This window comes from Zalophus californianus, chromosome 9 (assembly GCF_009762305.2).
Source record: "Zalophus californianus isolate mZalCal1 chromosome 9, mZalCal1.pri.v2, whole genome shotgun sequence".
Taxonomy (NCBI): domain Eukaryota; kingdom Metazoa; phylum Chordata; class Mammalia; order Carnivora; family Otariidae; genus Zalophus; species Zalophus californianus.
In genome coordinates this window covers 134,966,227-134,984,613 of record NC_045603.1, presented here as the reverse complement: position 1 = coordinate 134,984,613, position 18,387 = coordinate 134,966,227, and the positions used below count along the sequence as shown (strand labels likewise).

General features: G+C 37.9%; 1 pseudogene; it reads right to left on the bottom strand.

Annotated features, from left to right (window-relative positions):
• Nucleotides 1–751: 751 nt before the first annotated feature.
• LOC118357367 lies at nt 752–2,351 on the bottom strand (annotated as a pseudogene).
• Between the last annotated feature and the right edge of the window lie 16,036 nt (nt 2,352–18,387).

Below are 18,387 nucleotides of genomic sequence, written 5' to 3'. Positions count from 1 at the left end.
GTTCCCTGACACCAGGAGGACCAAACCAGCCTGGACGATCTTCCTTTGAACTTCTTGAATTTGAAAGAGATATTAGATATCTGTCTTATTTGTCATCGTTATTTTTGGTTTCTCTCTTGCTAACAATTAAATGTTATCATAACAACACACCTAAAAAGAGAAATTACATTTCAGATAGGCTTGGGTTTTTTCCCTAATAGATTTTCCTTTTATTAGCCATGTTATTTTCATTTCTGCAATGGAAGAAAAAATATATAGTGTACTCATTATTTCCATCAATTTTAATGTACTATTAAGCCTATCCTCACATCTTCATTAGTGGTTTAAAATAAATTTTATTACATTTCATTTATAAAACACATACAATTATGTTGTATTTTTAAAGAAAAAGAAGTCTGTTATTATTATATATAAACTTAATAAATAATTGAATTTATAATACAATTGCAAGAACATTCTAAGTTCATAAGCTATACAAGTTTATTCTAGCTGGTCTGTCTATAAAGGCATGTTAACACTGGTCATTTCTTCATTTAACCTGGTGAGTTCAAGTTTAGGGAAAAATTCTGACTAGTCATGTTACTTATCTAGCGCAATTTATAATATTTTATGATTTAGGTCTTTGAGGCAACATTTGGTTCTATCCGTGGCCTATAACATACCATTTTTAGGTTAGATCTTAGTAGCTTTTGAAGGCCACTACCTTGTTAGCTGGATATACTTGCTCACCCAATTGTCTGTACTCCGTAACTCAGGTACACTCATACAACAATGAAATTTGCCTCATTGACTGACTCTTCCTTTCACAAAGAATTTCTCTATAGCATGCAATGCTGTTTGATATTATTTTATCCACAGTACAACGTCTTTCAAAATTGGACTTAGTCCCCTCAAACCCTGCCACTGCTTTATCAATTGAGTTTATGTTATATCCTAAATCCTTTGTTGTCATCTTAACCAGGAGTAGATTCCATCTCAAGAAACCACTTCCTTTGCCCATCCATAAGAAGCAACTCTTCATTTGTTCAAGTTTGATCATGAGATTGCAGCAGTTCAGTCTCATCTTCAGGCTCCACTTCTAATTCTGGTTCTCTGGCTGTTTCCACCTCATCTGCAGTGACTTCCTCCACTGAAGTCTTGAGCCCCTCAAAGTCATCCGTGAGGGCTGGAATCAACTTCTCCAAAACTCCTGTGAATGTGTATATTTTGACCTCTTCCTGTGAATCATGAATGTTCTTAAAAGCATCTAGAATGGTGACTCCTTTCCAGAAGGTTTTTAATTTACTTTGCTCAGATCCATCAAAAGAATCACTATCTCTGGCAACCATAACCTTATGGGATGTATTCCTTAAATACTAAGACTTGAAAGTGGAAATGACTCCTTGATCTGGGAACTGCAGAATGGATATTTTTTTTAGCGGGCATGAAAACAATATTAGTTTCATTTTCATCTCAATCAGAGTTCTTGGGTGACCAGGTGCATTGTCAATGAGTAGTCATATTTTGAAAGGAAACTTCTTGAGCAGTAGGTCTCAACAGTGGGCTTAAAATATTCAGTAAACCATGTTGTAAGCAGATGTGCTGTCCTCCAGGTTTTGTTGTTCCCTTTATAGAGCACAGGCAGAATAGATTTAGCATCATTCTTAAGTTTCCTGGGATTTTCAGGATGCTCAGTGAGCACTGACTTCAACTTCAAGTCCCAGTTGCATTAGTCCCTAAGAGTCAACCTGTCCTTTGAAACTTTAAAGCCAGGCATTGAATTCTCTCTAGCTGGGAAAGCCCTAGCTGGCCTCCTCTTCCACACTAAGGCTGTTTTGTCAACACTGAGAATCTGTTGTTTAGTGTAGCAACTTTCATTAATTATCTTAGCTAGATCTTCTGGATAACTGGCTGCTTCACTTTGCACTCTTATGTTATGGAGACGCTTCTTTCCTTGAAGCGCATGAACCAACCTCCGTTAGCTTCGAATTTTTCTTCTTCAGCTTCCTTACCTCTCTCAGCCTTCACAGAGTTGAAGAGAGTCAGGGCTTTGCTCTGCATGAGGCTTTGGCTTAAGGGAATGTTGTTGCTGGTTTGATTTTCTATTCAGACCCCTAAAATTTTCTCTATATCATCAGTACGTCTGTTTTGCTTTCTTATCATTTGTGTGTTCTCTGGAGTAACACTTATAATTTCCTTCAAGAATTTTCCTTTGCATTCACAACTTGGCTAACTGTTTGGTGCAAGAGGCTAACCTTTTGGCCCATTCTGGCTTTTGGCATATTTTTCTCACTAAGCTTAATCATTTCTAGGTTTTGATTTAAAGAGAGAGACACGTGATTCTTCCTTTCACTTGAATACCTAGAAGCCATTGTAGGGTTATTAATTGGCCTGATTTCCATATTGTTGTGTCTCAGGGAAAAGGGAGGCCCAAGGAGAGGGAGAGCGAGATGGAAGAATGGCCAGAGCAGTGAGAACACACAACATTCACCAATTATGCTTGCTATCTTATATGGGTGCAGTTTGTGCATCCCAAAATCGTTGTAATAGTACATCAAAGATCACTGATCACAGAGCACCATAACAAATATAATAATAATGAAAAGTTTGAAATATTGCAAGAATTACCAAAATGTGATGCAGAGACATGAGCTGAGCAAATGCTGTTGGAAAAATGGCACCGATGGACTTGCTCAACCCAGGTTACTACAGACCTTCAATTTGTAAAAAAAAAAATGCAGTATCTGCAAAGTGCAATAAAGTGACGTGCAATAAAAGGAAGTATGCTTGTAAATTTTTGAGGCAGAAAGAATATGAGACAAGAAAGTAATTTTGATCTACACATAGGAATGAAGAGTGCTGGAAATGGTAAAAATGTGGGCAAATGTGGAAAATGCTTATTTTTAATCTCTTTAAAGGATAATTGACTCTCTAAAGCAAAAATAGTAACAATGAATAACGGGAAGTATATGTAGAAGTAAAATGCATCCCAACGATAGTGCAGAGGATGGGAGAGAGGAAAAGGAAATATGCTGGTGAAAGATTATTGTGCTTTAGGTGAAGTGCAACAATATTATTTGCAGATAGGCTGTGAGAAAAAAAGATGTATTAGAAAACTTAGAGGAACCGCTGAAAAAAAGAAAAAGTATGGCTAATAAATCAATAGTGGAGATAAAATACAATCGTTAAAAAATAATCAAAAAAGGCAGGAAATGAGAAAAAAAAAAAGGAACCAGGAGGACATGGGACAAAACACAAAGCAAGAGGATAGATGTCAACTCAGCCATGTTGATAATTAAATATAAAAGGGTTAAGCAGCCCAATAAATTAGAAGAGGTTGCTAGATTGGGTTTAAAAAGCAAAACCCCTGGGGCGCCTGGGTGGCTCAGTCGTTAAGCGTCTGCCTTTGGCTCAGGTCATGATCCCAGGGTCTTGGGATCGAGCCCCACATCGGGCTCCCTGCTCCGCGGGAAGCCTGCTTCTCCCTCTCCCACTCCCCCTGCTTGTGTTCCCTCTCTCACTGTGTCTCTCTCTGTCAAATAAATAGATAAAATCTTTAAAAAAAAAGCCAAACCCAACTATATTATCACTATTAGAAACCCAGTTTAAATAGAAAGATACAAATGGGTTAAAACAATGGAAAAAGGCCTACCGTGCTAATACTAATCAAAGAAAACTGGAGCTATATTAATATCAGACAAAGTAGATTTTGAAGAAAGAATAAAGAATATTACCAGGGATAAAGAAGGACATCATGTACTAACAGGGTAAATTATTCAGGAAGACCCTGCAGTCTTAAATGTGAAAGTAATTAATAACAGAGCTTTAAAACACATTAACAACTGAAAGGACTGACAGGAAAAATAAACAAATCCATAATGATTGGAGTGTGGTTCATCTCTCCTGTCTCAGTAATTCATAGGACAACTAGACCAAAAAAAAATCAGTATCAAGATAATAGAAGATTGAAAACACTACCAACCAACTAGACCTAATCGATATTGATAGAATGCTCCATTCAACAAGAGGATAAAATACATTCTTTACAAATGCACATGGGACATTTCATCAAGATAGGTTATTTTCTGGGTCAGAAAAAATAAGATTCTATTCTTAACTTCAAAAAATATAAAAGGTGTCATACCATACAAACTATATTCTCTGATCACAACATAATTAAAGTGAAAATCATTAATAGATACCTGGAAAATTCTGAAATATTTGGAAATTCAACAAAATATTTCTAAATAACCTATGAGTCAAGAAAGAAGTCACAAGATGAGATAGAAATTTGTACCTCAATGATATGAAAATGCATTTCAAAATGTATGGGCTGCATCTTATGTAGAGCTTACAGGAAAATATACCATATAGAAATCCTATATTAAAGAGAAAGAAGGATCTCAAATTGATTTCTCAACTTCCACCTAAAGGAAGTATAAAAAGTAGAGCAAATAAAAATAAAAGTAAGCAGAATGAAGGAAATAATATATTAGCAGATCATTGAAACTGAAACAGAAAATAGAGAAAGTCAAGGACACTAATAGATAGTTTTTCAAAACAGGCAGTAAATTTGATAAACCTATAGCCAGACTGATTTTTTTTAAGTGACGAAGACACAAATTTTTTTAAAAGATTTTATTTATTTATTTGACAGAGAGAGACATAGTGAGAGAGGAAACACAAGCAGGGGGAGTGGGAGAGGGAGAAGCAGGCTTCCCGCGGAGCAGGTAGCCTGATGCGGGGCTCGATCCCAGGACCCTGGGATCATGACCTGAGCCAAAGGCAGACGCTTAATGACTGAGCCACCCAGGCACCCCAAAGACACAAATTATTAATATGAATTAAAAACCACATGTCACTACAGGCATTAAAAGGATAATTAGAAATATTAAGAGCAACAATTTGGTAACTTAGATAAAATGATTAAATTCAATGAAAGACAGAAACCACCAAAACTCACCCCAAGAAGAAATATATAACCTGAATATACCTACATTTATTAAAAGAAGTTAAATACTTTCCCACAAAGAAAACTCCAGGCACCAATGGCTTCAATAAGTTCTACCATTACCCTGATGCCAAACATAAGCAAAAACATTACAAGAAAAGAAAATTGCAGAGCATATTTTTCACCAAGTCAATCCACACATTCTTCATAAAATATCCACATATCAAATCCAGCAATATATAAAAAGAATAATCAAGTATGATTTATAGGGGTGCATGGATGGCTCAGTCAGTTAAGCATTTGTCTTTGACTCAGGTCATGATCCCAGGGTGCTGGGATTGAGCCCTGAGTTGGGCTCCTCGCTCAGTGAGGAGTCTGCTTCTCCCTCTCCCTCTGCCCCACCCCCTGCTTGTGCACTCGCTCTCAAATAAATAAAACCTTAAAAAAGGTATGATTTATAGGATTTATCCCATAATGCAGTCTTTGAAAATCAATCATCATATCAATAGAATAAAAAGAAATCATATGTCATCTCAAAATATGAAAAAAAAATTTGATAAATTCAACATCCCATTCATGATTTTTTTTTAAACGCAGTAAACTAGGAATAGAGAGGAAGTTCCTCAACATGATGAAGGGCATGTATGAAAAACCTTCACCTGACATCATACTTGATGGTGAAAGTCTTGGTGCTTTCCTACTAAAGTTCAGGAGCAATGGACAGATAGATGCTCTCATGATGACTATTAAGCATTGTTCTGGTGGTCCTAGCCAATGCAATGAGGCAAAAATAAATAAGTAAAAGGCATAGGGGTTGGAAAGGAAGTAGTAAAGTGTCTTTTGCATAGATGACATTGTCTATGTAGAAAATCCTAAGGAATCTACATGTTCTTTAAAAAAATTATTGTAGATGTGATGGTTAATTTTATGTATCAACTTGATTGCTCCATAGGGTGCTCAGACACTTCTTTGAACATTATTCTGGGTGTGTCTGTGAGGGTGTTTTTGGATGAGGTTAGCATTTGAATCCCATAGACTGAGAAAAACAGATGGTCCTCCCTGATGTGGGTGAGCCTCATCCAATCACTAAATGCCTGAATAGAACAAAAAGACTGAGTAAGAAGGAACTCTTCCTGCTTATGTTCGAGCTGGGACATCAGTCTTATGCTTTGGCATTTAACTGGAACTGGGACTGCACCATTGGCTCTCCTGGGTGTCCAGCTTACCAACTGGAGATCTTGGGGCTTCATAATATCTTATTCGTTCTATTTCTTTGGAGCCAAAACCAAGTTGGATGCTCAACCAACTGAGCCACCCAGGTGCCCCTGATTTTTACTTTACTTTTAATTGTTCATTAGAACTTAATCTTTTAAAGAAAGCTATTTCAGATTGTAGGGCAGTACACCGGTTGATTAACTCTTCAGAGCTCTCTAAACCTCCACTTTATAGACCAGCAGCTTCCTCTAGTCCCATTTGTTTAATCATAGTTTGTCCTTCCTTCCTTCCTTCCTTCCTTCCTTCCTTCCTTCCTTCCTTCCTTCCTTCCTTCCTTCCTTCCTTCCTTCCTCCCTCCCTCCCTCCCTCCCTCCCTCCCTCTCTCTCTCTCTTTCTTTCTCTTTCTTTCTTTCTTTTTCTTTCTTTCTTTCTTTCTTTCTTTCTTTCTTTCTTTCTTTCTTTCTTTCTTTCTTTCTTTCTTTCTTTCTTTCTTTCTTTCTTTCTTCTTTCTTTCTTTCTTTCTTTCTTTCTTTCTTTCTTTCTTTCTTCTTTCTTTCTTTCTTCTTTCTTTCTTTCTTACTTTCTTCTTTCTTTCTTTCTTTCTTACTTTCTTTTTCTTTTCCTTTTTCTTTCCTTTCTTTTTTGAGAGAGAGAATCTCAAGCAGACTCCATGCTGAGCACAGAGCCCAGTGTGGGGCTCAATCTCATGACTGTGAGATCGTGACCTGAGCTGAAATCAAGAGTCAGATGCTCAACAGACTGAGCCACCTAGGTGCCCCATAGTACATTCATTTTGACACAAAGTATTTATCCTGTGCATGCTTAGCAGCCACAATATACTACCTTAGTGGAGAAGAGAGGAGTTGAAGAACAGCTGGGAGAATTGGTGTATTGGTTTTCTCTTGTTGCCGTAACACATGACAACAAACTTAGTGGCTTTAAACAAACAGAAATTTATTATCTTATTGTTCTGGAGGTTAGAAGTCACACATAGGTGTGACTTAAGCCACTCACTGGCTTAAAATCAAGGTATTGATAGAACTCCAGGGGAGAATCCATTTGCTTATGTTTTCCAGCTTATAGAGGCTGCCTATGTTCCTTGGCTGGTGGTCCAATTGCTTCATCTTTAAAGCCAGCAACACTGGGTCTCTCTGGTCCTTCTTCCACCATCTTTCATTCTTCCCTATGACTCTTCTTTCCTACCTCCCATTTCCACTTTTAAGACCCTCATGATTACATTGGGTCCACATAGATAATCTTGCCATTTTAAGGTCAGCTGATTAGTGACTCTATTTGCATCTACAAACTCAATTCTCCTTTGCCTTGTATGGTAACATATTTACTTACAGGTTTCAGGAATTAGGATGCAGATATATTTGGGGGCACCATTCTTTCTACCACAGCTAGAGTTTAGGTACACATATTGAAATGACAGCAAGATAATTTGTACAGATAATTGGCATAATAAAGATTTTTTCCCCAAAGCCAATATCCTCAGAAGTTTCCAGAATTCCCCTTTAAAATCTCCATAAAAATATGTACTACCACCTCATCTTTCTTTAATAAAGCCTGTTTTTCCTAATGCACCAACACTGTAGATAAGTAAAGACATTTTTGGGGTAGGGATAATTAAATGATTCATTAATATGCCAGTATTGGTTTATTTTTATTTAAATCATTTGGAAAATGAGGCATACAACATGTTTGCTACTAGATAGGTTAAAAGTACTGGACTAGAAATCTAACTAGGATTTTATCTGAGTGTGCGATGCACTTCAACTTATTTTCCCAGTGTCATCATCCAAGCTTCTACTGCCCATCCCTGAAGGAAATCAGATAACTATTTCTTGAGACCCCCCCCACTCCCTGCTTCCAGCAAATTTCCCAAGACCATTAGGGGCTTAGTTCAAAGGCAGTGGGTTTTGCATACAAAAACCAGAGGCAGAGAATAAAAAAATTTTTTTAGTCTAGTTGGCACATTAGTTTCAGGTGTACAACGTAGTGATTCGACAAGTCTGTACCTTATGCTGTGCTCCCCGCAAGTGTAGCTGCCGTCTTCACCATATAATGTCATTACAATACCATTGATTGAACTTCTTATGCTGCAGAGGCAGAGAATTTGAGAGGCTGATTAGTCCCCTACTTCTATTGCTTTTGATATTATCATATAATGTCACTGTTGAAAATAATTTCAACATGGTCTGATCTGTCCATGGCCATCTCTGTCCATTACCATCATGATGTTGACTGTTGGGACGAAGTCCATCATAGTCCATCCATACACTCTTTTGTACTGCTTGGGCTAGAAGCCTGAGAACTACATTTCTTAACCTCCCTTGCCAACTGAGTCCAGTTAAGGTTTGCCCAGTGGTACAAGATTCTAAGTAGGAAGAATGCATAAGCCGTTTTGTTCTTGGAAATGGATTCAGAAGGAATATAGAATTCCAGGCACCCCCACCATCAGCAGTGATGGCCCTAACATCAGGAGTAGGGGCAAGTGTGTGCACATGGGCTCTGGGTAATACCTTCTGTAACTCCAACCCTAGGGACAGGAACTGAACCATAGGCAACCCCACCTTTTGCTCTGCTATGCATTCCAAAACTCTTGCAACCAAGTCCCTGTATTCAATCTCCTGTGTCTGAAATACATAGAGAGGTTTCTATTCTCCAGGCTGGATACTGACTGATATAAGTCGCCATGCACCTTTACCAAAGCAGACTGCCTTGTTTGTTGTGCTAGGTCCAGCCATCGCCATAAATATCTGAGGCCTAGCTTGGGGCATGGGTCCCTGGTACAGATTCCTGTTTCCTCATGGTGTGTGGGAGCTTTAGCTATCTAGTCCCATAGGCATTCTTCACTGGGATCCTCTTAACATATTAGAGAAGTTCTACACACACTGAACTCCAAAAGAGAAAACATCTGAGGGTCAGCTTCCTCTTTCTAGGAAGCTCCCTTAGAAATATACTTTCCATCTATCAGAAATTCTACAACCTGAACAGGTTGGGAGGGTAGCCTTTCCCAATTGATTAGAGGCCTTGTCACACACTTTCCCAGGGCCAGAGTTGAGACATTGCCTCATCTTTGCACAACAAAGGGGACAATGACTCAAAATGGGGAAGAAAAGCTCTGTTCCAAGGCAACCAGCAATATCCATCCAGAGAAGAGATTGGGTCCAAAGCTTAAATAAGTTTAAACCCCACCTCCCCAGACATACTGCTAAATATGGGGAAAAAATAAATTTTGAGTTCCAAACACCAGCTTCCTTCCAGATAAACTCTTGATTTATAAGCCATTGTAACCAGGAGACTTCCATTCTGGAAAGGAAACCCATTAAAGAGATTTCCACAAGTAGAATCTAAATGTCATCATTATGGAGTTCAGTTTTCAGTGAGGACAACAATTTTGACCTAAAGTCAAGACGGAATGTGTTCTTGCCTTTTTAAACAAAAGAAAAAGAAAAAAGAGGAAGAAGAAAAAAAAAGCCCATATCATTTAGCCATTAAAGACTTTAAACTTAGACAAGTTAAGAACTATGGGTCAGCATGCCTGTTTGACAAGAATAATATTTAGAAGATAATTAATGTGCTTTTCTATTTTGTCTTTCTGAGACCACAATCTTTACTCTGGTTGGCCTAGGGTATCCACAGGTTTCGTGGGGTGTGGGGAGAGGAGAGTTTAGGATTGTTATAGGAGAAATGCAAAGAAAAGATTAAGTGACCAAAGGACATTGATTCTAAAACATACATTATGCCCCACATTTTTAACATTTCTTTTTTTTTTTTAAGATTTTATTTATTTAAGAGAGAGTCAGAGAGTGTGTGCGAGAGAGAGCACGAGCAGGGGGAGGGATGGAGGGAGAGGGAAAAGCAGACTCCTCGCTGAGCAGGGAGCCTGACGTGGGGCTCAGTCCCAGGACCTTGGGATCATGACCTGAGCTGAAGGTAGACGCTTAACCAACTGAGCCACCCCAGGCATCACTTAACATTTCTAAACATGTATTTTCAGCCTACAGTATGTCATAGTCTTAGTGGTTTTGCTTTTTCTTCCTCTCTTCCTCTCTCTCTCTCTTTCTTTCTTGTACATAAAATAATGATGAGTCTTACAATGACTGAATTGTATGACTGGATTGAATGAAAAACAGTGATAGTTTCTGATGTCCAGTATAAGATTAACATTTTTAGTTGAGATAGACTTTATATAATGAATTTTGACAAATGCACGCATCCAAACCCCTATCAAGTCATGGACATTTCCATCACCCCTGAAAGATCCCTGGTGTCCCTTCCCAGTCAATTCCCACACTACCCCATCCCCAAAACCACTCTTCTGATTTCTTTTATCATAGATTAATTTTACCCGTTCTGAAATCATATAAATAGAACCATACAGTGTGTGGTCTTTTATGTCTGGCTTCTTTTGCTCCGCATAATGTTTTTTGAAGTTTATTTTGTGTATATCAGTGGTTTGTTCCTTTTTATTGGGAGGGAGGATTGTTGTAATATACAATCTGTTCATCTTTCTCTGTTTGTTGATGAACATGGAGTTGTTTCCAGTTTTGGGCAATTATGAATAAAACTGCTATGAACATTTTTGTATGGACATTTTGTGTATGTATCATGTGTATATATATAATGTACACATATAAATGTGTATATTGTATACAGATATTTATATAAATTATGTGTGCATACCTATATATTAATATATGTGTATACATATGTATGTATATGTCTTTGTATATAAATTTATATACATATAGCACATATATATATTTCTTTTAAAATTGTTCTAGGAGTAAAATGACTGAGTTACATGGTACAAGTGTATTTAAGCTTTTAAATGGCTGATCTTGATTCATTATTATCATGACTAATGATGATGATAATTTTTATAGCCACCATTTACTGAATACTTTATAGATGTCAAAGATACTAAATTTTTTGCATATGAACATTTCATTCAGGCATCAAAGAAATTAATACCCACATTTTACCAATGATGACATGGAATATCAGGGAGGTTACATAAATTTTTCAAGGTCACTAGCTAGTTAGTAACAGAGTAGGTTTGACTTCCCAGCATTGCATTAAATGCTTTTTCTTGTGTGCTTCACAAACTGTCCCAAAATAGGATTTTGGAGCAAAAGATTACTTAGGCTTTTTGGCCAGGTTATGTTCTTTTTTTTTTTTCAAGATTTTATTTATTTGAGAGAGAGTAAGAGACAGAGAGAGCAAGCAGGGAGCCCGATACGGGGCTTGATCCCAGGACTCCAGGATCATGACCTGAGCCAAAGGCAGACACTTAACCAACTGAGCCACCCAGGCGCCCCAGGTTATGTTCCTGAGAAAGAATTATCATCAAGCCCTGTCTAGCATATTGCTAGGTTTCGTTGCTGGCTTTTTAGGGTTTTATATATGAAGTCCAGACACCATGATCTGGGGGGAATGTCTGCCCTTTTCTTGCCCCAGGAGATGGTGAGAAAGACAGAGAGGCAGGTACAATGATGGGTTCAGATGTGGGGGCTCTGTGGAAGGAAGAATGGCTGCTTTCTGCAGTTGGGACTTACATAAGATGTACCTCTTAATATGTCCCCACACCACCGCGAGGCATAGCCATGTGGCCTCCTATGCTGCAGTGTGTTCAGGAGGGAAGAGACTTTATTGTTGGGACCCAGAAAATCATTGCAAGCCTGCTGGGAAGACTTCCAGTGGGCTGAGTGTAGTGAGGGAAGCCTGTGTGGCTTAGGTGGGACTCAGAACCCCCAGAATGGTCTCTGAAGCCTGTTAGAACAGAGATAAATCTGGGTCAGCAGGGAAGGGCTATCAGGGGTGGTGGTCAGACCTAAAAAAGTTAGGGGTACAATTTATTACTGTTGCAGCTGCCGCTGAAAATTCCAGCTGGGCAATCAGTATCGGCATCTGGAGAAAGCAGAGGATGGATTTTGGGGACCCTGACTCTTTCCCATGGCCATGAATTTGAGTGAGCCTTACTTCTCCCCACCCCCCCCCCACACACACTACCATGTTTGGGCAAGAAACAGAGAGAGAACGAGGGTATTTGAGACACTGAGCATTTTTATTAAAGAGAGACTGAACAGTGCCTCCAGGAATTGTTTAAATTGGATAGGATATTTTGTTTACTTCATTTTAATTTTCCTGACAACTAGTGGGTGAGGCCTGATTTGTTATGGAATAAGTACAAAAGCTGCAATTTCTGTGAATCTCTGAGTGGTAGTGTATTAGTCAGAATCAGGCAGGTTAGGCTTCAGTGACAAACAGCCCTTACATATTAGTGTCTTGTAACAACACAAGTTTGTTTCTTATTCAAGCTACATTAATCAAAGTTTGCCTAAGACTCTGCTCTGGGATTTCACACTGCAATCCAGGCGGACAGAGAAACTTCTATCTAGAAACTTTCTGTGGAAAAGCATGTGCTATCTCTTAAAGGTTCATTCAGCACAGAAGTGGCACATGATGCATGTCACTTCTTTCTTTTTTTTTTTTTAAGTAGGTTCCATGCCCAGCGTGGAGCCCAGTGTGGGGTTGAACTCACAACCCTGAGATCAACACCTGAGCTGAGATCAAGAGTTGGGCGCTTAACTGACTGAGCCACCCAGGCGCCCCACATTTTTTTTTTTTTAATTCCAGTATAGTTAACAGTGTTATATTAGTTTCAGGTGTACAATATAGTGATTCAACAATTCTATACATTATCAGTGCTCATCATGATAAGTATATTCTTTTTTTTCAATTTTATTATGTTATGTTAATCACCATACATTACATCATTACTTTTTGATGTAGTGTTCCATGATTCATTGTTTGCATACAACACCCGGTGCTCCATGCAGAACGTGCCCTCCTTAATACCCATCACTGGGCTAACCCATCCCCCCACCCCCTCCCCTCTAGAACCCTCAGTTTGTTTCTCAGAGTCCATCGTCTCTCATGGTTCGTCTCCCCCTCCGATTTCCCCCCTTCATTCTTCCCCTCCTGCTATCTTCTTCTTTTTTTTTTCTTAACATCTATTGCATTATTTGTTTAGAGGTACAGATCTGTGATTCAACAGTCTTGCACAATTCACAGCGCTCACCATAGCACATACCCTCCCCAAGGTCTATCACCCAGCCACCCCATCCCTCCCACCCCATCCCCCTGATAAATATATTCTTAATCCCTGTCACCTATGGGATCCATCTATCTCTATCTCTATCTCTTTGTCTGTCTCTATCTTATCTACATCTACATCTGTCTATCTCTGTCTCTATATCCCTATCTCTATCTCTGTCCCTATATACCACACCTTCTTTCTTTTTTTTTTAAAGATTTTATTTATTTATTTGACAGAGAGAGACACAGCAAGAGAAGGAACACAAGCAGGGGGAGTGGGAGAGGGAGAAGCAGGCTCCCCCCCAAGCAGGGAGCCCGATGCAGGGCTCGATCCCAGGACCCTGGGATCGTGAGCTGAGCCAAAGGTAGATGCTTAACGACTGAGCCACCCAGGTGCCCCTACACCACATCTTCTTTATCCATTCATCTATCAATGGACACTGGGCTGCTTCCGTAATTTGGCTATTGTAAAAAATGCTGCAATAAACATAGGGGTGCATAATCTTTTCTAATTAGTGTTTTCATATTTTGGGGGTAAATTCCCAGTAGTGGAATTACTGGATTGTGGGGTAATTCTATTTTTAATTTTTTGAGGAACCTCCATACTGTTTTCCACAGTGGCTGTACCAGTTTGCATTCCCACCAACAGTGCATGAGGGTTCCTTTTTCTCCACATCCTCATCAATACTTGTTGTTTCTTGTAACTTTGATTTTAGTCATTCTGACAGGTGTAAGGTGATACCTCATTGTAGTTATGATTTGCATTTCCCTGATGATAAGTGTGTTGAGCATCTTTTCATGTGTCTGTTGGTTGTCTGTATGTCTTCCTTGGAGAAATGTCTGTTCATGTCTTCTGCCCATTTTTTAAATTGGATTATTTGGTTTTTTGATGTTGAGTTGTAAAAGTTTTGTATATATTTTGGATACTAACCCTTTATTGGTTATGTCATTTGCAAATATCTTCTCCCCTTCAGCAGTTTGTTTTTTAGTTTTATTGATTGTTTCATTTGCTGTGCAGAAGCTTTTTATTTTGGCATAGTCCCAATAGTTTATTTTTGCTTTTGTTTCCCTTGCCTCAGGAGACAGCTAGAAAATGTTGGTATGGCCAACATCAGAGAAATTACTGCCTGTGCTCTTTTCTAGGATTTTGATGGTTTCAGATCTCACATTTAGGTTCTTAATCCATTTTGAGTTTATTTTTGTGTATGATGTAAGAAAGTGGTCCAGTTTCACTCTTCTGCATGTAGCTGTCCAGTTTTCTCAGCACCATTTGTTAAAGAGACTGTCCTTTTCCGTTTGCGTATTTTTGCCTCCCTTGTTAAAGATTAACTGATCAGATAATCATGGGTTTATTTCTGGGCTTTCTATTCTCTTCCATTGACCTAATGTGTCTGTTTTTGTGCCAACATCATACTGTTTTGGATTGCTACAACTTTGTAGTATATCTTGAAATATATTGTGATACCTCCAATTTTGTTTTTCTTTTACAAGAGTGCTTTGATTATTTGGGGTCTTTTGTGGTTCCATACAAATTTTAGGATTGTTTGTTCTAGTTCCATGAAAAAATGCTCTTGGGAGTGCGTGGGTGGCTCAGTCGGTTAAGCATCCAACTCTTGATTTCAGCTCAGGTCATGATCTCGGGTCATGAGATCGAGCCCCGTGTTGGGCTCCATGCTGGGTGCATGGAGCCTTCTTAGGGATTCTCTTCTCTCCCTTTCCTTCTGCTCCTCCCCTGGCGGTCTCTCTCTCTCTCTCTCTCTCTCTGTCTCTAAAAAAAGAAAAAAAAAAAGAAAAATGCTCTTGGTATTTTGATAGAGATTGAATTAAATTAGCAGATTGCTTTGGTTAGGATAGACATTTTAATAGTACTTGTTCTTCCAATCCATAAGCATGGAATATCTTTTCATTTGTTTGTGTCATTTTCAATTTCTTTCATCAGTGTTTTATAGTTTTCAGAGTACAGGTCTTTCACCTCCTTGGTTAGGTTTATTCCTAGGTATCTTATTCTTTTTGGTGCATTGTAAATGAGACTGTTTTCTTAATTTCTCTTTCTGCTACTTTGTTATTAGTGTATAGGAATGCAACAGACTTTTTGTATTGATTTTATATCCTGTGCCCTTACTGAATTCATTTATCAGTGCTAGTAGTTTTTTGGTGGAGTCTTTAGGGTTTTCTATATATAATATCATGTCATATGCAAATAATGAAAGTTTTATTTCTTCTTTACCTATTTGGATGCCTTTTATTTCATTTTTTATTTTTTTGGTCTGATTGCTGTGGTTAAGACTTCCAGTATTATGAAAAATAAAAGTGTTAAGAGTGGACATCCTTGTTTTGGTCCTGACCTTAGGGGAAAAGTTTTCAGTTTTTCACCACTGAGTATATGATGTTAGTTGTGGGTTTTTTATATATGGCCTTTATTATGTTGAGGTATGTTCCCTCTAAACTGACTTTTTTGAGTGTTTTTTTCCTGACTGGATGTTTTACCTTGTCAAATGCTTTTTCTGTATCTATGGAGATGATCGTAGGTTTTTTATCCTTTTGTTGTTGTTGTTGATGTGATAAGTCACGTTGATGGCTTTGCAAATGTTGAACCACCCTTGCATCCCAGGAATAAATCCCACTTGATCATGGTGAATTATATATATATATATATTTTTTTTTTTGATGAATGATATTTTTAATGTATGGTTGGATTCAGTTTGCTAATATATGTCGAGGACTTTTGCATCCCAAAAATATTGACCTGTATTTCTCTTTTTTCTGTAGTGTTTTTATCTGGTTTTGGTATCAGGGTAATGCTGGCCTCATAGAATGAATTTGGAAGCTTTCCTTCCTCTTCTATTTTTGGAATAGCTTGAGAATAGGTATTAACTCTTCTTTAACGTTTGGTAGAATTTACCTGTGAAGCCGTCTGGTCCTGGGCTTTTGTTTATTGGGGATTTTTTTTTTAAGATTTTATTTATTTATTTGACAGACAGAGAGAGACAGCAAGAGAGGGAACACAAGCAGGGGGAGTGGGAGAGGGAGAAGCGGGCTTCCCACCAAGCAGGGAGCTGGATGCGGGGCTCGACCCCAGGACCCTGGGATCATGACACGAGCCTAAGGCAGACACTTAATGACTGAGCCACACAGACACCCCTACTGGGGATTTTTTGATTACTGATTCAATTTCATCACCGATCATTGGTGTGTTCAAATTTTCTATTTCTTCCTGATTCAGTTTAGGGAGGTTATATGTTTTTAGGAATTTATCTGTTTTCTTCTAGGTTGTCCAATTTGTTGACATATAACTTTTTATAATATTCTCTTATAATCCTTTGTATTTCTGTGGTGTCAGTTCTTATTTCTCTTCTTTCATTTCTGATTTTGTTTATTTGAGTTCTCGCTCTTCCTCCCTCCCCCCTCTTTTTTTTATGAGTCTGGCTAAAGGTTTACCAATTTTGTTGATATTTTCCAAAACCAGCTCTTCTAACCAATCTGTTCTGTTTTATTTTTAGTTTCTATTTCATTTATATCTGCTCTAATCTTTATTATTTCCTTCTTTCTTCTGGTTTTTGTTTTTGTTTGTCCTTTAGGTGTAAGGTTAGTTTGTGTATTTGAGATTTTTCTTGCTTCTCGAGATGAGCCTGTATTGCTATAAATTTCCCTCTTAGAACAGCTTTTGCTGCATCCCAAAGATTTTGGACCATTGTGCTTTCATTTTCATTTGTCTCTGTGTATTTTTTTATTTCCTTTTTGATTTCTTGGTCGACCCATTCATCATTTAGTAGCATGTTATTTAACCTCCATGTATTTGTGTTCTTTCCAGATTTGTGTGTGTGTGTGTGTGTGTGTGCGCGCGCGTGCACGCGCGCACATGTGCATGTGTGGTTGATTTCTAGTTTCTTAGCATTGTGGTCAGAAAAGGTGTATAGTATGACTTTAATCTTTTTTAATTTGTTGAGGCTTGTTTTGTGGCCTAACACATGATCTATCCTGGGCATTTGAAAAGAATGTGTATTCCACTCTTTTAGGATGGAGTGTTCTAAATATACCTGTTAGATCCATCTGGTTCAATGTGTCATTCAAAACCACTGTTTCCTTGTTAATTTTCTGTTTGGATGATCTGTCCATTGATGTAAGTAGAGTGTTAAAGTCCCCTAATATTACTGTATTAGTATCAATTACTTCCTTTATGTTTGTTATTAGCTGTTTTATGTATTCAGGTGCTCCCATGTTGGGTACATAAATATTTATAATTGTTATATCTTCTTATTGGACTGTTCCCTTTATAATTATATAATGTCCCTCTTTGTCTCTTGTTATAGTCTTTGTTTTGAAGTCCATTTTGTCTAATGTAAGTGTTGGTACCCCAGGATTCTTTTCACTTCTGTTTGCATGATAAATGCTTTTCCATCCCTTCATTTTCAATCTGCATGTGTTTTTAGGTCTGAAAAATAGTCTCTTGTAGGCGGCATATAGATGGGTCTTGCTTTTTTATCCATTCCATCATCCTATGTCTTTTGATTGGAGCATATAGTCCGTGTACATTCAAAGTTATATTGTTAGATATGTATTTATTACCATTTTGATATGCTTGTTTTAAGTTTGTTTTTGTAGTTCTTTGCTGTTCCTTTCTTCTCTTGCTCTTTTCTCTCATGGTTTGTTGGATTTCTGATATACTTGGATTCCTTTCTCTTTATTTTTTGCATATCTATTACTGGTTTTTGATTCATGATTACCGTTAGGTTTATATACTACATCTTATGCATATAGCAGTCTATAAACAGTTGGTTGCTTAAGTTTAAACCCATTCTAAAAGCACTAAATTTTTACTTCACCACCCTCCACAGTTTAGATATATGGTGTCATACTTTACATGCTTTTATTTTGTGAATCTTTTGACTGATTTTTGTAGATACACTTAATTTTACTGCTTTTGTGCGACCTACTTTTCTGACTCCTGCTATGGTCTTTCCTTAACACTCAAAGAATCCCCTTTAACATTTCTTGTGAGGTTGGTTTAGTGGTGATGTATTTCTTTAACTTTTGTTTGTCTGGGAAACTCTTTTATCTCCCTTCTATTCTGAATGGCGGTTTTAGTGAATGGAGTATTCTTAGTTTCAGTGGGTTTTTGTTTGTTTGTTTGT